This window comes from Palaemon carinicauda, chromosome 33 (assembly GCF_036898095.1).
Source record: "Palaemon carinicauda isolate YSFRI2023 chromosome 33, ASM3689809v2, whole genome shotgun sequence".
In the NCBI taxonomy this organism is placed as follows: Eukaryota; Metazoa; Arthropoda; class Malacostraca; order Decapoda; family Palaemonidae; genus Palaemon; species Palaemon carinicauda.
In genome coordinates this window covers 24,209,593-24,235,303 of record NC_090757.1, presented here as the reverse complement: position 1 = coordinate 24,235,303, position 25,711 = coordinate 24,209,593, and the positions used below count along the sequence as shown (strand labels likewise).

At 45.6% G+C, this 25,711-nt stretch overlaps 1 protein-coding gene and 1 pseudogene across 10 annotated transcripts in view; both read left to right on the top strand.

Moving 5' to 3' along the window:
* The window catches only part of LOC137625895 (fl(2)d-associated complex component-like), a 184,462-nt gene that overhangs the window by 45,585 nt on the left and 113,166 nt on the right, over nt 1-25,711 (top strand). The gene's annotated exons all lie outside the window — the stretch shown is intronic.
* LOC137626369 (5S ribosomal RNA) lies at nt 22,001-22,119 on the top strand (annotated as a pseudogene).

Genomic DNA, 25,711 nt, shown 5'->3' with positions numbered 1-25,711 from the left:
TAGTGATAAAGTGATATTGCGCAAAGTGTTATCAGTGTTGCGACCGAGGGTTCGTCTGTTCGTGCCTGTCGTTCGCCTAATCCGGGACCTCTTGCAAGCTCCCAAGCCCAGGGGAGAAGTAATGTCGTACGACTTATGGGTTCGAGAGGCCTTGATCAGCGAACAGACGTTCCCTCTATGGTATCAGGTGTATCTTACCAAGATCACCTCTACCATAAGGCGAGAGAGACGATTTTCTCCTCGTCATCCGAAGGCTTTTCGCATAAGAAACCGTGGAACAAGGTTTCGAGGCCCTTTAAGCGAAAGTCAGTCCTTTCAGGACAGGTCCAGCGTCCTGGTTTTAACTATTAGGACAGCTCTGACCCTATGCAGTCATCGGAAGACTGCTCGCCGCCTAAACAAAAGCGTAACACAGACTCCGAGAGTCTTTTTGTAGGCAAGGTTTTGCAGTCACAGACGTTACCCTCGTCTCTTACCGCAACCATTCCCGTTGATCCTAAATGGGTTGTACGGCAAGACATGCAGAATAAGCTTGCCTCCCTTATGGAAGACTATTCTGCCGATAAGTCCGTTGAGCCTAGCCGTTTATCTCATCGAGATCCTGGCCTTCAGCCACCCTAACGTTCCTTTGTGCGTCCTGTTGACGTTGGCGTAGCCAAGTCACGTCAGTCAGGTTGTTTAGAACCACACTCGATGCGGTCTCGTGTGGATTTTCAGCCACATTTGGACGTTAGGCCACTTGCTGATGCTCCTGTTGACGTTCAGGACGTTCGCCAACAATCGGAGTTGACTTGTTTTGACGCTGAGCGTCAACCTCCGCATTCTTGAGTTGTTTTGACTGCTCAGTCTAGGCGGTCAAAGCAGTCTCGAGTGGACGCTGTGCGTCCTCACGCACCTGTTGTTGTTGACAGTTCACAGACTGTCAAGCAGTTACATGACGTTGCGTCCTGGTCCGCTACTAATGCACCAGTGCGTGTGGACTCTGCTTGTAAAGCATTGCCACCACGGTAGGTCTCTCCCTTGCTTGAGACTCGGCTATTGTCGGACAAGGTTCCTTCAGATGAGGAAGTTGCTGTTCCCCCTCCTACTGATATTCCCTTGAGGATTCTGTCAGACGGAGAGGAGCCTAAAGCTGCTTAGCCCTCTATGGACTTTAAATAAATCATGCTGATTTTTAAGGATCTTTGTCCGGATCTTTTTGTAACTGCTGCTCCTCGTTCGCCTAAACGTCAGAGCTTACACTAGGCCTAGCTACTTCGAAGCCGTTGTTTTATAAGCTAGTGCTCTCTCGCTCTTGTAAGAGAGCTTTACGTTTGCTAGGCAACTGGTTTATCACCAGGAGGAGTTTGGGGGAGACAGCCTTTGCTTTCCCTTCTTTTAAGCTGGCTTATAGAGCGAGAGTCTGATATGACACGAGAGAAGTTCTCGGCTTGGGAGTTCCTGCCTCTGCCCAGATAGACTTCTCAAACCTCATAGACTCTCCCTGGCGCCTGGCCATGAGACGCTCCAAGATTTTACAGGTCGACTTCAGAGCTATTTTCGAGCCTTTGAAGTTTTGCTGTACAATTATGTCATGCATAAACAAGGCTTTCAGGGATGGCTCCAATGATCTGACAGCCACGTTCTCTGCAGCAACAAGTCCCTCAGGGATGGCTCCAATGATTTGGCAGCCATGTTCACTGCAGGAGTACGTAAGAGGCAAGTGCGCTCAATGTGTTCATTGTCAAGACAAACTTCACGATGAAGTCTACCAGGCTGTCTTGACAGCATTTATGGAAGGCGACTGGATGGTCTCTCTCGACCTTCAGGAGGCATACTTCCACATTCCTATACACCCGGATTCCCAACCGTTTCTGAGGTTTGTTTACAGGAATGTGGGGTACCAGTTTCGAGCCCTGTGCTTTGGCCTCAGTCCTGCGCCTCTCGTGTTTACGAGGCTCATGAGGAATGTGGCAAAATCCCTCCATCTATCGGGGATCCGAGCCTCCCTGTACTTGGACGACTGGCTTCTCAGAGCATCGTCCAGTCTTCGCTGTCTGCAGGATCTACATTGGACGTTGAGTCTGGCCAGGGAGTTGGGACTTTTGGTCAACCTAAAAGTCCCAACTGATCCCATCCCAGATTATTCTATATTTGGGGATGGAGATTCGCAGTCAAGCCCTGCTCGAAGTCCAACTAATGCTGAAACGAAACGTTTATTCAGTCAGGAGTTGGAACAGTCTCGTAGGGACTCTCTCATCTCTGGAGCAGTTTGTCTCACTAGGGAGACTACACCTTCTGCCTCTCCGGTTCCATCTAGCCTCTCACTGGAACTAGGACAAGACATTAGAGACGGTATCATTCCCAGTCTCCGAACCAGTAAAGGCATGCCTGAAATGGTGGGACAGCAATATCAGTCTGAGAGAGGGACTATCCCTAGCAGTCAAGAACCCAAACCAAGTGTTGTTCTCAGACGCGTCGGATTTGGGTTGGGGTGCGACCCTGGACGGTCGGGAATGCTCGGGTCTGTGGACCTCAAGTCAGAAGAGCATGCACATCAACGGCAAGGAGCTATTAGCAGTCCACTTGGCCTTGATGATATTAGAAAGCTTCTTCGAAACTAAGTGGTAGAGGTCAACTCAGACAACACCACAACTTTGGCGTACATCTCCAAGCAAGGAGGCACACACTCCTTCACGCTGCTCGAGATCGCAAGGGACCTTCTCTTATGGTCAAGAATTCGAGGCATCTCCCTGTTGACGAGATTCATCCAGGGGGACTTGAACGTCTTGGCAGACTGTCTCAGTCGGAGGGGTCAGGTGATACCCATGGAATGGACCCTCCACAAGGACGTGGGCAAGAGTCTTTGGGCTACTTGGGGCCAACCCACCATAGACCTCTTTGCCTCCTCGTTGACCAAAAGGTTACCAATCTATTGCTCTCTAGTCTTAGATACAGAAGCAATCTACATAGACGCGTTTCTACTGGATTGGTCTTTTCTGGACTTATATGCATTCACACCATTCAAGATAGTCAACAAGGTACTGCAGAAGTTCGCCTCTCACGAAGGGACAAGGTTGACGTTGGTTGCTACCCTCTGGCCCGCGAGAGAGTGGTGCACCGAGGTACTTCAATGGCTGGTAGACTTTCCAAGAAGTCTTCCTCTAACGGTAGATCTGTTACGTCAGCCCCACGTAAAGAATGTCCATCAAAGCCTCCCCGCTCCTCGTCTGACTTCCTTCAGACTATCGAAAGACTCTCAAGAGCTAGAGGCTTTTCGAAGGAGGCAGCCAGTGCGATTGCAAGAGCTAGGAGAGCTTCTACCATTAGAGTATACCAGTCGAAGTGGGAAGTCTTTTGAGACTGGTGCAAGTCAGCATCTGTGTCCTCGTCCAGTACCTCTGTAGCCCAAATCGCAGATTTTCTTTTACATCTGAGAAAGGTTCACTCCCTTTCAGCTCCCACGATTAAGGGCTACAGGAGCATGTTGGCTTCGGTCTTTCGACATAGAGGCTTAGATCTTTCCAACAATAAAGATCTCCAAGATCTCCTTAAGTCTTTCGAGACCTCTAAGGAACGTCGTTTGGCAACTCCTGGATGGAACTTAGACGTGGTCCTAAGGTTCCTCATGTCAGACAGGTTTGAGCCATTACATTCAGCCTCCCTGAAGGATCTCACCCTCAAGACACTTTTCCTAGTGTGCTTGGCTTCGGCTAAAAGGGTCAGTGAACTTCATGCCTTCAGTAAGAACATTGGCTTTTCTACAGAAAAAAGCCACTTGTTCACTTCAACTTGGTTTCCTGGCCAAAAATGAACTGCCTTCTCATCCTTGGCCTAAATCTTTTGATATTCCTTGCTTATCAGAGATCGTAGGCAACGAACTGGAAAGAGTATTATGTCCTGTTAGAGTTCTTAAGTTCGATTTAGCTCGTACTAAGTCATTACGAGGTAAATCTGAGGCATTATGGTGCTCAGTTAAGAAACCTTCATTGCCTATGTCAAAGAATGCTTTGTCATATTTTATCAGATTTTTTTAATACGAGAAGCTCATTCTCACTTGAATGAGAAAGACCGATGTTTGCTTAAGGTTAAGACGCACGAAGTTAGAGATAAAGCAACCTCCGTGGCCTTCAAGCAAAATAAATCTCTGCAAAGTATTATGGACGCGACTTTTTGGAGAAGCAAGTCAGTGTTCGCGTCATTTTACTTAAAAGATGTCCAGACTCTTTACGAGGACTGCTACACACTGGGTCCATTCGTTGCAGCGAGTGCAGTAGTGGGTGAGGGTTCTACCACTACATTACCCTAATTCCAATATCCTTTTTAATCTGTCTCTTGAAATGTTTTTAATATTGTTTTTTTGGGTTGTACGGAAGGCTAAGAAGCCTTTCGCATCCTGATTGATTTGGCGGGTGGTCAAAGTCATTTCTTGAGAGCGCCCAGATTAAGGGTTTGATGAGGTCCTGTTGTATGGGTTGCAGCCCTTAATACTTCAGCTCCTGGGAGTCTTTCAGCATCCTAAGAGGATCGCTGGGCTTCGTGAGGAAGACAGACTTATAAGGCAGAGTAATCGTCTAAGTCAACTTCCTTACCAGGTACCTATATATTTTGGTTTTGTTATGTTGATAACTGTCAAAAACTCTTAGCTTATACGCTGTAAACTTAATTAACTCTGGTCTCTACCCACCGCCTTGGGTGTGAATCAGCTATTATATATTCACCGGCTAAGTTAAATATTTAAAATGATATTTTAATTATAAAATAAATTTTTGAATATACTTACCCGGTGAATATATAAATTAAAGGCCCTCCCTTCCTTCCCAATAGAGACGCAGCGGGACGAGAAGAATTGAAGGGTTTGTTTACATGCAAGAGTGGTATCTGGCCGATAGTGGCGCTGGTGGGCACACCCGCAACCTTCATAGCGATCGCTCGCGAGTTTTTGAGTGTGTTTTCTGTCGAGCCGCAGAATTGCAGCTATTATATATTCACCGGGTAAGTATATTCAAAAATTTATTTTATAATTAAAATATCATTTTATGTCTTATGACTCCATATCATGCATTATAAGTGAATAAATTACAAAATAGAAAAACAAAGAGAAAAATCCAATTAATAGTTGAACAAAAGCAAGAGATAAAGGCATAAGATAAAGGTGACTTTCATGCTGTTGTATTGCATAGTATAGAATCCAAAAGTTCAAGCTCTGTGTCTTCATCATTAAGGAAAATTTGAAGGCTATAATGCTGCAGGATAAGTGTTCTATTTTTTAAATATTAAACTTAGCCGGTGAATATATAATAGCTGACGTCTGCGACGGCTCGACAGATTCCAAAAACTCGCGAGCGATCGCCGTGAAGGTTGCGGGTGTGACCACCAGCGCCGACTATCGGCCAGATACCGCATATACTTGTAAACATCTCCAGTTCTTCTCTGTCGGTCTTGTCGACAAGTTGGTTCCACTCGCTTTATGACCTCGAGTTTTCTACCGAATTGGTGAAGTACTTGGTTTTGGTTTTATTGCTTTCGCCGTGTTGGATTATTCAATACTATCTTCAAAAGAAATGCTTTTGAAAGGAGAGGAAAAGTGTTTTGCCCTTGCTTTTTTTTTTATCTCTGGTTTTTCCATAGAGTAAAGATGGCCGACCCTTCCCTCAGTGTACGGAAGTGTGTTTAAGGCTTTTAGTAATTATTTTATCACGTTATAAATTATTGTTGATATTTATAGATTTTCCTCTATATATTTTATATCTCACCCGCCTTTATTAGGCCTCTTCGATTAGCTTTCCATTTATACTAAACATCAAGATAAATTTTATGTTTTGTTTATATGCGGCCTTTACCTATTCCTTGTAGGCGGTCCTAACTTGGAAAGCGAAGTTAAACAACGTTGAGCCCATTCAACTTTTATTTGTTAAGTTTAAATCAATTGCTCTGTAAGAGTTATGAAATGAATATTTTTTTTAGAAAATATTTTAAGAAATATATTCTTTGAATAGTCTTCGTGCTGTTTTTTCAAAGATGAACTAACGTTTGGTTTATTTATGCTACGCAGTTTGCGCTCTATCGTTACGATAGAGAAAGAGAGAATCACGGTTTCACTTTGCAGAAAGAGTAAATCGATTTTGACGTTTTGTTCATTCTTCTCTCAAACTGAAGTGTTTTAGATACTAATTTAAAGGAACTTGTTAATTTTCAATTTCTTAGTCCTTTCAGTTTTTTCCTTTGGTCAAATAACCTGTTTATTGACGAAGGGTGAGTGGGCCATTCTCTTGTGTGTGACAAGAGAGAGAGAGAGAGAGAGAGAGACGGAAAGAGAGAACGATCCGATCTTTATTCTCGTCCCAAGTCTCTGTACAAGGAGTTTGGGAGCGAGTAACGTTCTCGATTCAGTTTTTTACTCTCGTCCCAAGTCTCTGTACGGGGAGAGAGGATGAAACGTTTTAGTTTTTATTCTCGTCCCAAGGCACTGTACGGTGAGAGATTGAAAACGTAGTCCTTAGTGAACTAGTGTTTAGTCTCCTCCCCAGTCACTGATCCTTTTTAACTTTATATATTTCCGTTTTATTCGATATATATGTATATGTTTATTGATTTTTGCATGTGTGTTTCATTTTGTACTAATGTGCTTACATTATACGACTCATTTCGCAATTCTAACCTTTTGATGTAAGGGAGAATTGCGTGCTTCAGGTAGAAATCAGTTTTATTCATGCCTAATGTGAAATTATTGAAAAATACGATATCAGTGAAGTAAGTGCAAAATACATGTTCTGTGTTGCGGAGGGTTCGTTTGTTCGTGCTTGTCGCTCCCCTAGTCCGAGACCTCTTTCAGGCTCCCCTGCACCAGGGAGAAGTAATGTCGTAGGACTTAAGGGGACGAGAGGCTTTAACCAACGTACAGACGTTCCCTCTTTGGTATCGGATGTTTCTCGTCAAGATCGCCCTTACCATAAGACGGGTGAGACTGTGTTCTCCTCGTCATCCGAAGACTTTTCGCAAAAGAAACCTTGGCGCAAGGTTTCTAGACCCTTGAAGCGAAAGTCAGTCCCTTCAGGACAGGTCCAGCATCCTGGCTGTAGCCATTGGGACAGCTCTGACCCTTTGCAGTCGTCGGAAGACTGTTCGCCTTTTAAACGCAAGCGTAACACGGGGTTCGAGGGTCGCGGTAAAGGCAATGTTTTGCCAACACAGACATTACCGTCGTCTCGGCCCGTTCCGACTCCCGTTGATCCTAAATGGGTTGTCCTGCAGGACATGCAGACTAAGCTTGCCTCCTTTATGGAGAAGTATGACGTTGAGCAGGTTCACGATGAACCTTCGCTTTCGAGTCGCCGTTACGCTAAACGAGACTCTGGCCGTCAGCCGCCCAAAAGAGTTCTGACGTTTCTTGTACTTTGAAACGTGATGTCAGTAGTTTTTCACGTCAGTCACGTGACATGGATCCTCCCTCGCTGCAGTCTCGTGTTGACTTTCAGCCGCTGCCGCAGTCTCGTGTTGATGTTCAGCCGCTGCCGCAGTCTCGTGTTGACGTTCAGCCGCTGCCGCCGCAGCCCCGACCTGACGTTCGCCGACCGGCTCAGTTGCCTCGACTTGACGTTGAGCGTCAATCACCGCAGTCGAAGGTTGTTTTGCCTGCTCAGTCTATGCAGTCAAGGCAGTTCCGACGTGACGTCGAGCGTCAATCAACTTCAGTTGTTGTTGTTGGTCAGTCACAAGGATTTCAGTCCTTTCAGCAGCGGCGTGACGTCGCTTCCTCTACTGCTACTGCTGCTCCTTTGCTTGTTGACATTGCCTGTCAAGCGTTGCCGCCGCGGCAGGTCTCTCCTTTTCATGAGTCTCGGCAATTGTCGGACGAGGTTCCTTCAGATGAGGAAGTTGCTGATCCTCCTCCTACTGATATTCCTTTGGGGGACTTTGTCAGACGGAGAGGAGCCTAAAGCTGCTCAGCCCTCTATGGAATTTAAAAAAAAAAAAAAAATCATGCTGATTTTTAAGGATCTTTTTCCGGACCATTTTGTAACTGCTGCTCCTCGTTCGCCTCCGTCAGAGTTTATGCTAGGCCTAGCTACTTCGAAGCCGTCGTTTTCTAAGCTAGTGCTCTCTCGCTCTTCTAAGAGAGCTTTACGTTTGCTAGGCGACTGGTTGATCACCAGGAGGAGTTTGGGGAAGACAGCCTTTGCTTTCCCTCCTTTTAAACTGGCTTCTAGAGCGAGCGTCTGGTATGACACGGGAGAAGTTCTCGGCTTGGGAGTTCCTGCCTCTGCCCAGGGAGACTTCTCAAGCCTCGTAGACTCTCCCCGTCGCCTGGCCATGAGACGCTCCTAGATTTTATGGTCGGCTTCAGAGCTTGACCATCTCCTGTTAGGAGTTTTTTCGAGCGTTTGAAGTTTTTATTTGTTGGATTGGTCCCTGGGAGCCTTAAGTAAGAAGGTCTCTCCAGCTGTCAATGTTTTGCTGTACAATTATGTCATGCATGAACAAGGCTATCAGGGATGGCTCCAATGATCTGACAGCCACGTTCACTGCAGGAACAAGGCTATCAGGGATGGCTCCAATGTTCTGGCAGCCACGTTCACTGCAGGAGTACTTAAGATGTAAGTGCGCTCAATGTGTTCATTGTCAAGACAAACTTCACGATGAAGACTACCAAATCTGTCTTGGCAGCAGTAAGGGAAGGCGACTGGATGGTCTCTCTCGACCTTCAGGATGCATACTTCCACATCCCGATTCATCCAAACTTTCAACAACATCTGAGGTTTGTGGACGGGAAAGTAATGTACCAATGTCGAGCACTGTACTTCGGCCTCATTCCTGCTCCTCTTGTTTTTACAAGGCCCTTGCAAAATGTAGCAAGCTTTCTACATTTTTTGAGGATTCAGAGCCTCCCTTTATTTTGACGACTGGCTAATCAGGGCGTCGTCATTATATCGCTGTCTGGAGAGCCTCTAATGGACATTAGACCTAACCAAGGAGCTAGGTCTCATAGTGAATTTAGAGAAGTCGTAACTTACAGTACCCCATCCCAGACTATTCTTTATTTGGGAATGGAGATACAGTGTCTGATTTTTCGGGCCTTTTCGTCTCCCACAAGAATGGAACAAGCTCTGTTAAAAGTCCTTCACTTGCAAGAGAAAAACAGTTGCTCTGTAAGAGTTTGAACTAGCCTCGTGGGAACTCTTTCATCGCTGGAGTAGTTTATCTCTCTGGGGAGACTCAACCTATGCCCTCTCCAATTTCACCTAAACCATTGGAACAAGGAGAAGGGCTTAGAGGGTATCTCTTTCCCAATCTCCAACTCAGTCTAGACATGTCTGACTTGGTGGGACAGCAACATCAGACTTCGAGAAGGTCTTTCTCTTGCGATCAAGAACCCAAACCATGTGTTGTATTCAGATGCATCGGATTTGGGTTAGGGAGCTCCACTGGACAGTCTGGAATGCTCGGGTCTTTGGTCTACGGATCAGAAGGAACTCCATTTAAGGCAAGTAACATCTCTCCTTTGGCGAGATTTCTGCAAGGAAAAATGAATGTCTTGGCGGACTGCCTCAGCAGAAGAGGACAAGTCATCTCCATGGAGTGGACGTTGCATAAGACTGTGTGCGAGAAGCTATGGATGACATGGGGTCAACCCACCATAGATCTTTTTGCGACTTCACTGACAAAGAGGCTCTCGACTTACTGCTTTCCAGTTCCAGATCCAGAGGCAGCCCACAGACGCTTTCCTGCTGGACTGGTCTCACCTGGACGTTTATGCCTTTCCACCTTTCAAGATCCTAAACAAGGTGCTGCAGAAGTTCACCTCTCACGAAGGGACCAGGTTGACATTGGTTGCTCCACTCTGGCCCGCGAGAGAGTGGTTCACAGAGGTACTTATATGGCTGGTAGACGTTCCAAGAAGTCTGCCGTTACGGATGGATCTCTTGCGACAGCCTCACGTAAAGAGATTTTATCAAAGCCTCCCCACGCTTCGTCTAACTGCCTTCAGACTATCAAAAGACTCTCTTGAGTTCGAGGGTTTTCGAAGGAGGCCGCTAGAGCAATCGCGAGGGCTAGAAGATCCTCTACCATCAGGACATATCAGTCGAAATGAGAGGTATTTAGAGACTGGTGCAAGTCCTCCTCTATTTCCTCTTCCAAGTGCCTCTGTAGCGCAGATTGCGAATTTTCTGCCTTATCTGAGAAACGGTCGCTCCCTCTCTGCATCCACCATTAAAGGCTACGGAAGCATGTTAGCTTCTGTTTTCAGGCATAAGGGTTTGGATCTTTCTAATAACAAAGATCTCCCAGACCTACTTAAGTCTTTCGAGACTTCCAAGGAGCGTCATATTTCGACTCCTGCTTGGAACTTGGACGTGGTCCTACAGTTCCTTATGTCAGACAGGTTTGAACCATTAAATTCAGCCTCCCTGAAGGATCTTACCCTCAAGACACTTTTTTTTTTGGTGAGCTTGGCTTCGGCTAAAAGGGTTAGTGAGATACATGCTTTTAGCAAGAACATCGGTTTCTCCGCTAATAAAGCAGTATGCGCTCTTCAACTTGGTTTTTTTTGGCCAAGAATGAACTTCCGTCTCGTCCTTGGCCTAAATCATTTGAAATCCCCAGTCTTTCTGAGATTGTGGGGAATGAAGTTGAAAGAGTGCTGTGCCCTGTTAGAGCTCTTAAATTTTGTTTATCCAGAACTAAACCGCGACGAGGTTGTTCAGAGGCTTTATGGTGCTCTGTTAAAAAGCCCTCTTTGCCTATGGCTAAGAATGCGTGGTCTTATTTTATTAGACTTTTGATTCGGGAGGCACACTCTCAATTAAGTGAGAAGGATCATAATTTACTTAAAGTCAAGGCTCATGAAGTTAGAGCGATAGCAACTTCTGTAGCGTTTAAGCAAAATAGACCCATTAAAAGTATTATGGACGCGACCTTTTGGAGAGGCAAGTCGGTTTTCGCTTTATATTACTTGAAAGATGTCCAGACTCTTTATGAGGACTGCTACACACTGGGACCATTCGTAGCAGCGAGTGCAGTAGTGGGTGAAGGCTCTACCACTACATTCCCTTAATCCCAATATCCTTTTAATCTACTCTTGAAATTTTTAATCTTATTTTGGGTTGTACGGGAGACTAAGAAGTCTTTCGCAATCTTTTTGATTTGGCAGGTGGTCAAAATACTGTTTCTTGAGAGCGCCCAGATTAAGGGTATTGATGAGGTCCTGTTATAGGGGTGTTCACCCTGGTTATAGCAGATCCTGGGAGTCTTTCAGCATCCTCAGAGGATCGCTGGGCTTCGTGAGGATAGCGGGCTAATGAGGCAGAGTAATAATCAGTCTGCTTCCTTACCAGGTACCTATACTTAAGTCTGTTTTTTGAATAATTGTCAAAAACTCTTGAGCATATACGCCTTTATTGTATTAATACTGGTCTCTACCCACCACCATGGGTGTGAATCAGCTATTATATATTCACCGGTTAAGTTTAATATTTAAAAATGATATTTTGATAATAAAATAAATTTTTGAATATACTTACCCGGTGAATATATAAATTAAAGGCCCTCCCTTCCTCCCCGATAGAGACCTAGGGGACTGAGAAGAACTGGAGATGTTTACAAGTATATGCGGTATCTGGCCGATAGTCGGCGCTGGTGGTCACACCCGCAACCTTCACGGCGATCGCTCGCGAGTTTTTGGAATCTGTCGAGCCGTCGGAGACGTCACCTATTATATATTCACCGGGTAAGTATATTCAAAAATTTATTTTATAATCAAAATATCATATCATGGATGCCAGTAGCTGAAAAAATTATTTTGAATAAATCCACAATGTCTAATGATGCCCTTTACAGCTGGTGCAAACTGGAGAGAGTACAGAATTCAAAGGACAGATTGTTAAAATCTTGACGAAAAATAATTAGTACTGTAATCTTGTTTGCCTTGTAAGAATGATTGCTTACTTAATTCTACACAAATACAAACCATTATCCTTAAATGAACTATGACTGCATCCAAATATAATGGCCGTTAAAGTTTAATGAGGTACTTACTGATACCTGCAGGTTGTGGGGAATCCCCGTCCATCTGTCATTTGGCAAAGCTAGCACTTTTGACTTCAGCTGCAAGCAGTACAAACATGCTCTTGCCGCCTCTAAAATTCTGGCTCTCTTAGTCTTTTGCTTTCTCTTTCTATATTAAATTAATAAAGGTGCAGATATGTGGTTGTGTCCAGGTAAATCTAGATAGATTAAATGAAAGATACTGTACTGTATTGTACCATACGAGGTAATGCAGTCTTTTTAGGTAAGCCCAAAAATGTTTTGTGTAAACCTATTATCAGTCTAGTCATCCTTGTGCCTTTTGCTGAGGCCCATGGTTGTTTGTAGTCATTCCATTGCTATGGGTTGCTGTGTGACGATGACAATACTGAAACCTAAAAAGAGTTGGCCTTTCTTGGTTTTTTCTGCCGCCAGGAGGATTTCCAAGGCTGTTCCTGCATTGTCTTCTTTTTTAGTGCTTCACTTATGGAGGCAATGAAGGGTGAGGCACCTGGAATGGATATCTTCCCTGCCTATGGAGAGCTCTCTGTGGGAGCATCGTTGTTGGTATCCAAGATGTTAATCCTTAAACAAGGCTGGCAAGAAGTATGTTTGCTCCTCTTCTTCCTGGGTTATTTCTTCTCCAGATGATACAATTTTGAAGAAGAAACAGTTCAGTTCAGCACAGTATTAGGCCAGTGAAACTCTTACCAATCTCTCCCCACTTACACGAGAGAAGGTACCATGTGGAGAATCAGTCTAGACTGAAGGTATATCAGTATGTGATGAAGGGAATTAGGCTTTTGCTTTACTGGTACTCGGTCTATTACAAGACCTAGCATACACATTGTTGGTCAGGATGAAGGGCTCACCCCTTCTTCCCTCTTTTCCTGGATGCTTGACCAATTTCTCTTGGCTCCTTGAAGGGGGCTGCATCAAGGCCTATGACTGCCATGCCATCAGGATTGGCTTCGAAGAAAGCTCAGGCTGTCTTTAAAGCCTAAGTGGGACATCTAGTTGCATCTTTCTCCAAGAGAGGTGTAGACAGTGCTCCACCCTCTCATACCCAGCCCAGCCAATGCAGGAGAGATGGTAGAGGTAAATAGTGAGGAAGGGAACGCTGAAGTTGACAGGCCCCTCTTACTGCTGCGACGAGTGGGGAGATGTATGTTATGACATTGCGGAAAGTGACATAGACATGGAGCAGGGCAATTGGTTATAGAAGTCCTTTGGGATGTATACCACTTACCCTTTAAGGAACTTAGACCTCCCCTTACATTGGGTCAAATGGCATTCCATAGTTTCCCTCCAAACCTCTGGCCTTGCCAGTAGAGGTGATAGCGATGGAGGAGAAGAATGGACCTAAAGTAGATCAAGATGATTCTACTGTCGGCACATCCCTTTGGATCTGAAGGACATGCATCTAAATACCTGTCCTTCTGTCCAACAGAAAGTACCTCCACTTCATCTTGAAGGCAGTGGTATATCACTTAAAAGTCCTACACTTTAGACAGTCCACCTCTCCCAAGACAGTTTTCACTCTGGTCCCACCTTGGCCCAGCTGAGCCCAGCTTGAAAGGGATACATTTGTTGAGGTATCATCATGACTTGCGGGTCCTGGCCTTTTCTGGGAGGTTGCTTCATGTTCAAGATAAACTACTCATCTTTTGTCAGGATCTGGAAACTGCGAAATTAGGAAAAATCGAGTCACGCTAAAACAGAGGATGAAGTACCTGGGCATGCTGACATAGCATCAGGTACAGTCTTCCCTTTGGAAGATTGCATCAGCAGGTTCAGAGAGGAACAGTAGTGCAACCATTCTTGTTCAAGGGAGGACTCCCAATTTGGCTATGTAAATGTCGTCTGTAATATCTTTCTTCATTTGAGAAATTCATTCCACACAGGGGACTCTTCCAGCGATTACTTCTGTTGGTTCTGAAGTGTTGGTAGTCAGCAACCGGGGTTCTCTCATCCCATCTAGTTCCAGTAGAGCAAGTGGTATGTGACAGTCTTCCTTGGTGAATGAACAACGAAAAATTTCACCAGAGGAGTTCCATTCGACTCCCATCCTTTAGAGATGCTTCTGTTTGTGGAGCCATCCAAGAAAGGGTTGGGTACACTTGAGGAATCAAGTCGTGTCATGGGTTTGTTCCCCAGATAAAAGCTCCTGCAAATCAATCTGTTGGAAGTGTCGTAGTCTTTGCGAGTTAACGATCCAGGTGCTCTTCTGAGCAGTGGACAATGCTGTAGAGTTGTCAGCTAAATTCATTCCAGGCAAGAGAAATGTACTAGAGTGATGTTCATGCACAGTCGTCATTGACAGGTTGTAGGTTTGAAATTGTCTCTTCATCTTAGTATGGCACAAAGGCTTCTTGCTGTCTGTGGACCACCAGTGATCAACCTGTTTACCACATGGCTAAATAGAACACTTATAGTGTTCTGTTTCCCTATTTCAGACCCATGGGAATTATTCGAGGAAGAGGTTTCCAGGAATTATTATGTTTGCTCCTGTGCAGGACCAAGTGCCCTACAATTCCTGTGAAAGTTGAACCAGTCAGTAATTTGGTTCATATGGACATCCTCTCCCTTAGGATGAGTTGTTATTAAAGGATGATGGTTTGTAATAGTGTAAAAAAAATCCAATTTTTTTTAAAGTAATTTGTATTTTACCTAATGATAAAAACATGAGTTCTTTAGGTTACGCTTCCCACCTCACCCACACTTTAAGTCCCAGGCCTAAAAACTAAAAGTGCTAAATCTTGGCGACTGATAGGTGGGAGGAGCTGCCTCACCACCTGCAGGTAGATATGACTAATTCGTTAAATGTAATGGCCTTTCCTGCTTTGCTGAAGTCTTATTCCTAATAAAGGACTCAGGTTTGCATAGTTAGGAAAAATACAAATTACTTTTTAAGTATTTGATATCTCGCAGAAGTTAGTGTTGCCTATTGCTATTTTTTGGAGAAGCTGCTGGTAAGTGGAGAAATGGTTTACTGGCACCAAAACCAAAATCAGGTCTGTAAATCTATGCTATCCATGGAATTTTACCATATTTCAAATATAGAGAATGCATTTGCATCTTTAAGGTGAGGTTAGTACGTTAACTAAGGTATATTCCAGCCTTGAGCCTTTGGAAAGTGCTGTTCACCCAAGACACTTCTCTGCTTGCAAACAAGATGTCATTATTGCAATTTGCCAACTGGATGATTGGTATCCTTGCAAAGCTTTGACTACAACTTGATCATTGTTCACAACTTTCAAATCCTGGATATTACTTATGTAGCAAATATACCTGCAATAAGATAAAATGCTTATTCTTAAGCCTTGAAAGCAAAGGACTATGATACAATACTGTGGTAGAGTGCTGTGGAGGTTGATGTTAACTTTTGAGGTTTGGAACCTTATCATACCCAGTCTATATTTAAATTGACAATAATGTCTAATCTAGAGAAGATGGATGAGCTTACATAAGTTGTATATCATGTGGGTTTTCTTTGTTTCTGCATCCCATCCAAGCAGAAGGTGTAGAATGAGATCTTTTACTCTAACTTGATTCAAGGTTGTGTGATGTCAGTCTAATCAAAGGTTTACGGTTTTTCTCTTCCGTAAAAGCAAAAAATAAAAGTTGGCCGACTCTTGTTGAACATCTAAACCTTAGTATCTTAAATATTATAACAACTTTGACATTATTTTTATACATCACATACTGTATTTTCTTATTGTATTTGGAAAGTGAGATATCTGTATATTAATGTAGTAGTGGTGCCCCATTGTAAGAAAGTATAAAACATCGCTATTGTATATATGTGTTGTCTTTATTTTATCAAATATCTTATTTAATTTCAATTTATTTGTATTACAATAACTAATTTTTATACTGTACATTAATGCTATTATTAAAGATACTTTTTGTTGGGGGACAATTTTTATTTTTATTTTTATTTTTCTCATTACGGTACTGAATGAGCAACCTTACCAGTCAGAACCAAGTTTTATAATCCGATCCAATACCATATCATTTAACAATCAATATGTTATAGATAAGAATGAGTTACATATACACACAGTTATTATAACTAAAGCTAAATTCTAGAAGACTTTTAATACCACTTTTAGACTCTTAATAGTCATTGAATTTAGTTATCTTGTGTTCATTTCTGTTTATTATGCAATTATATATTGTAAACTTGTCAATTTCTCTTTATATTTATTTTTTCATTATTTTCTCAGATTCTTTTTCACAAAATGGATATTTGGTATTTCATAAACTTAGTTGGCAAGTCAACTTGGTTGGCAAGTCAACTTCCTTTTTAAGCATTTTCAATATAAATGAATCCTCATTTTAAATGAAATATTCATGTATGTATATATACGGTAAATGAAAATGAAAAGATTATAAAAGTTCTAAACATGTATTTTACTCTGAGATCAGTCAAGATAAATTTGTTCTACAGTAATACTAAAATGAATGTTGATTATGACATTCAAGTTATGTACATGTACTGTAAATAAGCAGTTAACATTTGCATAATGAATTGCTCAAATTTACTGTCAGTAATACTGTATCCCAAAATTAAAATTTACTTGAAAATTACAGCGCAAAAATAGGTACACAATACAGTAGTTGTGAATAGAAAGTGGAGGATTTTATATAGATTTGTTATCCATCAGCAAATTTGGGATTCATCTGGGTAACTGTGAAGGTTATGGATGTTTTATGTAATTTTTATATTTTAAAAAAATTACATATATTATATATTTTACTAACTCTTAGATTTTAATGGTCATTTGTGAACTATTTACAAATAGACGTAGAAAAGATTAGCATTAGATATGGTTAAAACTATTGTATCAATAGTAGATGGTAGGTTGAACTGGAGGAACACGGGGCCACACCTTCCAAACTCATAAATCCAATGCCTATTCATGAGAGTATTGCTACCTCATAAACTTCTTAGAAAAGACAAGAATAAAAACCAAAATTTTGAAGAAAATTGAGTCCTGCTCCGAGATAAAGCTTATGTTTTCATTCTTGCAGGGCCACAAGTTTTGAGTTAATGCATGTTGATGATAAGCTGCATAATTCAGGAAATAATGCATTTATGGTGTTAAATATCTTTTTCTTATAATGCGAATACTATTTTGACATACTGCAATTCCGGTTATAGAACTTCCTTATTTTTTGATAGAGGTTTTATGTTATCTTCTCATTAAGTTCATTTTCTCCATTTTTTATAATCTTTCTCATTGAGGTTATATTTTTTTTTATTTAATCTAGGCTATTCTTATGTTTTAAATAGTAAAAAGATGTACTTTTGAAATGATGTCTCACTTACAATCATTATTAAAAATTTATTTGTTCCGTAACCGAAATACAAACCACGCTATTTACAGAGGGGGTTACCTTTTAGCGCAGCTGAAATGGCGAGCCATTAGAATTTAACGAGGGTGTATTACCCCCACGCTAGTTAGCGGGGGGTAGGGGAGTGGTAGCTAGCTACCCCTCCCCCCCCTCACACACAGATGAATGCTCACTTTCACTTTTGGCTCGGACTGTGACAGACGTCTCTGTCTTGGTCCTCTCTTGGCAGCCATTGTTTGTTTGTTTTGTCTTTACTTAATCGCTTACTTTTCATTTACTCAATATATATGTAAACATGTTTTCATGTTTGTATATATATTTGAGTATAGAAATCAGTAAGTTTCCTTTTCAGAGTTGTGTGTGTAGTGTACGATATCTACGTGGAGTCCTCGGCAGTTAGGCCACCACGGCGTAATTTTATGGGTGGCGATCGAGTTTGACTTATGTTTTTCTCTCTCTCTCTCTCTTGAGGTCGTTCACCCTTTTACTACGTGTTACTACGCCCTTGTAGCTTCCTTTCCGTGTGGGGGGTTGCTACGCCGTACGTTTAGTTGTTTTTTTCAGCTTGTAGAACGATTCCTTTCGGGGTTTTCGTTCTTTCTTTAGTGTTCATTCATTTTTAAATTACATAGTTACATAGTTACATAATTATAATTGCTATAATTCTGTTTTGGTTACAGCTCTCCTTCCGTGAGTGTAAGTGGTTGTGAGGGCACGTGCCTGTTGTGTAATTCTTGTTTCCTTTCCCTCGGGATTCCTCTTCGGAGCCTTCCCGGGGGAATGAATGTGTACTAATGTTATTTGTTTTATTTTTTTACAGTTACCGATCTAGTTCGTTTCTGTAATATGGCAACGGTGTGAGCTGTCTTGTTGAGTCCTGGGGATTCGGCTGTTGCTGCCTCCCCCCTTGTATTTTCGTCAGGGGCGTGTCTCCTTCTACTGGAAGTACTCCCGTGACGACGGACAGCTCTCCAGTTCATTTTAGAACTCTCAGGAGGCTTGCCTCCTTGGGCGGGTAACTTTCCTTCCGAGGGAAGTTTTTCCTGTCCAGGCTTGAGTTTTCTCCCTTTTGGGGGGTTCTTCTCTTGCCTTTTTTTTGTGTGACTATGCTCTTGGTGCTGAGCGGTCACACCTGCAGTTTCGCTCAAGGGGCTGGGCAACTGCAGGAGCTCCTCTTCGGAGGATTGCTCCTTTTAGGTCACTGGCTGACGAGTCTCTTCTACGAAGTGTTTCTCTTTCGTTCGCGAGAGAGTACACTCATAGAGACTCCTCTTCGGAGGATTCTTCTGTTGCTGTTGCTGTTGGCCTCCCTCGCCGTAAGGCATTCCGTCCGCCTCGTCGTAAGGGCCTCTCATCTCCCTATAAGGGTGCTTGAGGCACCTTTTTGAATCTCCGTTTGCAGCCTACAACTCCTTTTTCTTGATCTTTCGCCTTGGTGCAGATGGACAGCAGTCTGATCTCGTCTTCCGACGGGCAACGGTCTTCCCGACGGACAGCGGTCTTCCGACGGACATCATTCTCCCGGCGGACAACGATCCCTTCGGGGCAAAGGGTTGCCTCCCACGGGGGTTCTTCTCTTGTGTGTCAGGGTTCCCCTGCGCGCCCTTCTGCTGTGTTCGCTCCTGCTCCTGCTCAGTGTTAGCGCACAGGCGCTCTACTGCTCATCAGCGCTCTCCTGTTCGTCAGCGCTTTCATGATGATCATCCCTGCTGTTCCTGTTGGTTCCTGTTACGCGCCCTGTGCGCCCACGTTCGCCCTCGTGATCTAGAACTTCGGTTCAGGTCGGGGTCAAGGACTCTTCTTCTATGCGCAGGCTTCCACGAGTTGCCTTCTGCTCGTCAGCGATCATCAGCTCGCCAGCGATCATCTGTCTCTCGGCGATCTCCGGATCGCCCGCGTGTGTTACAGCCGGCACGCCAACATTCTCCAACACTTCTGAAGGAACATGGTTCGCCAGCTACTAGCTCACCTGCGCATGCTGCTCACCATTGCGCGACCCTCAACTGCGGATGCTGATCGCCATATCGCGACCCTCAACTGCGGATGCTGATCGCCATCGCGCGACCCTCAACTGCGGATGCTGATCGCCATCGCGCCACCGCACACCTGCGGATGTTGATCGCCATCGCGCAACCGCCCACCTGCGGATGCTGATCGCCATCGCACGACCCTGCGCATGCTGATCACCATCGCGCGATCGCCTACCCTGCGGATGCTGCTCGCCATCGCGCGACCCTCAACTGCGTATGCGGCTCGCCATCGCCCACCTGCGGATGCTGCTCGCCATCGCGCGACCGCCCACCTGCGCATGCTGATCGCCATCGCGCGACCCTGGCATGCTTATCGCCATCGCGCGATCGCGCGACCCTGGCATGCTTATCGCCATCGCGCGATCGCCCACCTGCGCATGCTGCTCGCCAACGCACGATCGCTCACCTGCGCATGCTGCTCTACCATCGCGTCGGCATGACACAACGCGCCATCGCCAACCTGCGCGTTAGCGCTCACCAGCTCTCCACCGATCGCCTGTTGATCCATATCGCCAGCGGTCTTCCTCGCCCACGCGGCAGCGCATTTCCTCGCCATCGCGCTAACGCTTGCGTTCGCTGCCTCGGACTCGCGCTCATTCACCTGTCCACCCTCACGACCGCTCGCCTGCGCGCCCGTGCGATCGCTCGCCCGCGCGACCGCTTGCCTGTGCTCCGACGCGATCATTCGCTTGCGCGCCCACACGCCCACGTGCCTGCACGTCTACGCTCGTGCGCATCCGCGCCCATGCTCTCCAATGTTCGCCCGCGCGCGAACCAACGGTTTTCCATCGCGCAGACGGATGGTGTTCCGTCGCGCGAACCGACGGTGTTCCGTCGCTCGAACCTACAGTGTTTCTTCGCACAAACGTCGGCTTATTTCTTGCAGTATCCATTGCTCGTCTATGGGTTATCGCTCGCCGACCACCAGCTCTCGCCCTTCCTACCACGCTCGCCCTCCTGCGCTCCTTCGCTCACCTTCGTTTGCGTTCCTGCGTTACCGCGCATGGGCGCTTCCACGTTCGCCCACGCTCAAATCTTTGAATTACCGTCGCGCGAGCTCCAGGGCGATTGCGACCACAATTCCCAATGGGGTTTTCGCAGCATGGCCAGCCTGGCGAGTTCTTCTGGAGCGTATTTCCAGAACACGGCCTCACCCCGTAAACGCAGAGCAATGCACTTGCAAGAATAGGAGAAACTTAAGGGAGATCTAAGCAACGCTCCTCTTTCCTGAACCTGGGTTAGCCCTTCCCCGTCATTCCCTGGAAGGATTTTTGGCGGGGGGGGCTTTCCGTTCGAGATTTCTCCATCGGACAAGGGGTGACTGCTTACCCCTTTCCTCTGGGAGCTTACCAGGTCCTTTCCCTCCTCGGTTACGGCCCGAGGTTTGGTTCAAGGAAGCTACAGGAAGATCATGGGTACTTTCCTCCTCTCGAGCTCAGGCACCTTGGCCTTTCGTCGTTAAGCATCTAACTTGCGGACAAGCTCGATGTTGTACCATCTGGACGCGCTGACTGAGGGCTTCCTTCGGGTGTCACATCTGTGGAGGTGGAGGTCGTCGACCTCAGACACCCTTCCATCCTTGAGAAGAGTTTGTTTGTGCCCAAGGACAGAGACTTAGACAGCGGCTGTGCGGAGGAAATCGACTTCCGTTTTCACTCCTCCAAGGCGCTTTCTTCCAGACTCTGCAGGGCTCCAGCGCCCTTTTCTTTCAACCACGTCGGCCTAAGTTATCAGCTACGGCAACTGGGACAAGGTGTCCAATTGCAGTTTCCTCCTGTCAGGAACAGATGGCACGGGAGACTCCCCCGGGGGGGGGGGGGGGCATAGTCCTTAAAGGAGTTCACGAACTCTAGGATTGCAGGTTTCTCGCTGGGAGGATGCTTAAGGTTACTCATCCGAATGACAGCTTCCCGATGCCCATTCCCGCACAATCTCTGTCATCAGCCAAGGATATCGCGCCTGCCGTCTCTGTCAGCGAATTCAGTGTCTCTGAACCTCTATGCCATAGCGTCAGCAAGAGTTGCCCGGTTGGGCAGAATGATCCATACCTTAGGCGAAGGTCTTCCTTAGGATCATCGACGGCTTCACCCCCGGCCTCCTCAGTCGATCCTTTCTTGTAAGGAAGGATCTGAGAGGGGATGTCCATAGTCGACCTCTCAGCCCTGATCAAGTTTGTCGAACAAACTTCGGCCAGCGTAGACCAGCAGAATCGATCAGACTGGTAACGAGGCGACAGGACTCCTTAAACCCTGGATCGGAAGGACGGGTACTTTTAGTTTCCATTCCATCCATCATCCAGGGTGCTCGTCGAATTCAGCCTAGACTGCAAGTATTCCTGCTTATGATGCAGTGTGGCTATCCCGCCGTGGCATAGCAGGTTTGTTTCCCCAGAGAACTCTCCCTGCCTTCCTCTTGGCCACTCAGGTGCAGGCTTCCGCCTCCTCTGCTGTTTGGAGGGCTGGTCAACCCCGGTAGGCTCGGGTTCGACCTTCTTCAGCGCAGGGACAAGCTTCCGGATGCTTACCATGGGTGTGGGCTCATGATATTTTGCTTGGAGCCTTCTCTTCCTCTGCCTCAACATCTGGAGTATCTGGCCATGATATTAAGTCAACGGCCTTACCACGTTGGAAACCCCGCTTCTCGTCCGTCCAGCGAGGTTAAGCAACGTCGGTTCTGGTCGGTACTTGGATGGGTGACCACCTGGGGACGCCAGATTCTGTTACCACATCCTCCGAGCCTTCCTTTCAGTTGACTGTGGCAAGACTGAGGAGAGTCGCAGTACCTGTTCTCAGTCAAGCAGAGCTTTCAGCCCTACCTTGGAACGTTTCCTAGTTCTCCTTTCCTCATTGACCCATCTATAGTCCGAACGGTCGCCTCAGGATAAGTTCCATGTGGGGCGGTCCAAGTTCCGGTGGCTTCAGGCAATGTTTAACCGGACTTCCTGGCCCCGATGGGACCATCGGAACTATTAAACCTGTAATGGGTGTTGACCTATGGAGCCTCTTGATGGTAGTGGATATTCTCGTCCTCTCCCCACATTCTTGATGCAGTTCTCGGACTCGTCAAAGGAAAGGGGGGGGGGGATGTTCCGGTCCAGGCCTATGGTCAAGACCTGAAGAATACCTCTCCATCATTCAGGCAGGCTTAGGGGCCTTAGTCTGGCCCCTCTACAGATCCTATAGCTCCTGCCGAGTCGCCCCGTGCGCGTCGACTTCTAACCAGCAGGGGACGCATTTTCACACCTTCACATCTTGCAGTAGAGATACCGGGATGATTGAGATTCTCTCAATACCACCATCGGCTCTCTCATTCCAGGCAGGGGAATGTTCTCTCAGACTATCCGAGCAGAGTCTCGTAGAGAGAGTGTACCTAAGGGTCTTTGACCTTGGGTAACCAGCAACTACTGGTCTGGGGGACCTGATCGCGACAGCTTGGAACCTCAAGCTTCCGCTGTTCTTCCCCCCAGTCTCAGACCCCGAGATTCTGGCAAGATGCATTCCGGTGATGGTGGGACAACTTCGACGCCTGCGTCTTCCCTCCTTTTTGTCTGTGGACAATGGGTCTCAACAAGACCAGGTTGTCTGTCAACCTTTCAATTGGAGAGCTCCACTGGGACTATGCGCAGAACGGTTTCTGGACCCTCTGCTTCCCCTGACGGAACTCCCGGGAGAGCTTCTCCCACGGCGCAGTCTACTCAAGCAACCACACTGTGACATCTCTCCCGAACCGGGGCGTCGCTTCGGCTTCATGCCTGGAGACACTACGCCTCCTCCTCAGGAAGAGACAACCCGCTACAGTCGCGGTACGGAGGTCGCGTCATCTGCGATAGTCATCCACAGGGGTCTTCCAGGCAAAGTGAAGAGTCTAAGGAGGTTGGTGCCGTGGGAGATATACCTCTTCCCTTGAGGCCTCTTCTCCAGCAATAACGATCTTATTGCCTTTCGGCGGGAGTAAACTCCTTTCCGCTCTCGGCAATGAAGCCTGTCGCTCAGCCTTTCCCTGACCTTCAGGCTTAAAGGAATAACTTTTTCTTGCCCGCTGGATCTATCCTCGCTCATGCGAAGCTACGATCGTCCCTGCCCTAGTCGGAGGATGACCTCCAACTTGGAGCATGGCTCGGACTTTTAGTCCTTTAAGAGATCTTCTCAAGACCCTTTACGACAGGCCTCGGATTGTATTCCGCCTTGGGTCTCCTGCTCACTCTGGCCACGGCCAGTGTGTAAGCAATCTTCTTGGTCTCTTACGACTCCCCCCTTTCTAAGGAAGAGGGGAAGGCAACATTCAGGTTCGCTCCTGAGTTGTTGGCTAGACTCAGAATCTGGGGGTCCCGGCCCTTCGGTCCAATTCATTCAAGATTTCGAGTCTCCATTCTGTATCTGATGTCCCAAGACCTTCTCTTTCTTGCCAGTAAAGGAATCAAGAGGTTAGCGATGGGAACAGCTGCAGTTTGTCCTCAGTTGCAGCCGATTTAGGAGCACAAGAAGGAGGACACGGGGGAGAGTCACCAGTATACCTCTTCAGCCCGGACTCAAGGACATTCATCTCGACCTGTCTCCAGACCCTCCCCCGTCACGTCGCCCTACAGCACGATGTTGGATACATCGCAACGTCCCTCGCCTTCGAGTAATACTTCTCTGTGACGCAGGTGCTACAAGCTGGAGTCTGGAAGCGTCTAATGACCTTCGCAGCCCGCTTCCTGCAGGGCGTGACCCACAGGAGTCTCGATACGTTTTCTATCGCTCTGTGGTGGCTACACAACAGCTGGTCTAACCTCAGGCTCCTTTTTGGACAGGTAGCAGAAGGTTGAGGGCATTGTTATCAGGTTTTAGTCTGCATGAACGAAAGAAGTATGTCTGGCTCTTTTTTCTTTCTTCATCATCCCCTCTACAGGGAGGCAGCATCCTGGTCTCTGCATAGCTGACCTCGAACCTCTGCAGGTAAACCATGCTTCCTTGTGTTCCGAGTATTGAGTCAATACTGTCGCGTCCCCCATACCCTGACGAGGTGGTATTGGGAACGTCCTAACCCAGAGTTCCTTCTGGAACTCCAGGTCAACTGCCTAGGACGGGTCACACTTCTTCCTTCACACACAAGCTTACGTAGGCCACATGGTTCCTTGCGGAGCAAGGAACTTGTGAGGTGCAGGGACTCCTTTTCTCGAGTGCGACTCACTCGGATTCTGAGTCCCCGGGTAAAGCCAAAGCCAGTATGGTTGGGGACTTTCCACCCTACCTAAGGGGTAAGTCACCCTCTGTAAATAGCCTGGTTTGTATTTCGGTTACGGAACAAATGACAAATTCGAAGATAATTTGTATTTTTCCTAACCATACAAACCTTAGCTATTTACACATATTTGCCCGCCAGCCCTGTCCCCCAAGACAAGTCCTACCTCTAAGTGAAAGTGAGCTTTCATCTGTGTGTGAGGGGGGGAGGGGTAGCTAGCTACCACTCCCCTACCCCCCGCTAACTAGCGCGTGGGTAATACACCCTCGTTAAATTCTAATAGCTCGCCATTTCAGCTGCGCTAAAAGGTAACCCCCTCTGTAAATAGCTAAGGTTTGTATGGTTAGGAAAAATACAAATTATCTTCGAATTTGTCATATTCAATATTACTGGGATTGTTATTATTATATTATTGAGGTTTGTATGTATTACCAGTATATTAGTAAGTTATAACAATGAAGAAGATAGAAGCTTTCTCCTCATAAATTGGTTAAGAAAGAGGAGAAGAACTAGAATTGTAAATGAATTAATAAGTTTTCAAATGTTTAGCTTAACATGCAAAGCACATTACATACTCTATATCTGTAAGGAAGTACTATACTTAACAGAAAATTCTCAACATTTTTTCCTTTGTATTTTTGATCAAGCAGAGCATCAGACTAAGTCACTAAGAGGATTAAACTCCATTCAATATGAAAGGGAAATTTCTGTTCTTTATATTAGTTGAATGCCTTAGTATAAAATAGAGAAGGGTTGAGGTAACATGTTATGTTATGACGGGTTTACAAGTGTGATTAAAATCATCTACAAGTTGAGACATTTATAGCAGTGCTTTTACTATTCGTGGACATCATTTTTGGATAAGCCTCGTGCTAGAGGTTCAGCTTGTTAGGTAATTTTTGTATCTATTTTCATCTGATAGACCATTGGCAGTTCTATTAAAGATAAATCCCTGTACATATTAATGGTTTCATACCATGTTTTCTCAAGTCTGAGAATATTTGTCACTGTATTAAACTACGGTAATTCAATTCGCATAGTGAAGAACCCAAGAAATATTTCTATTCTGTTTCTTTCTTTATAGCCTAAATGTG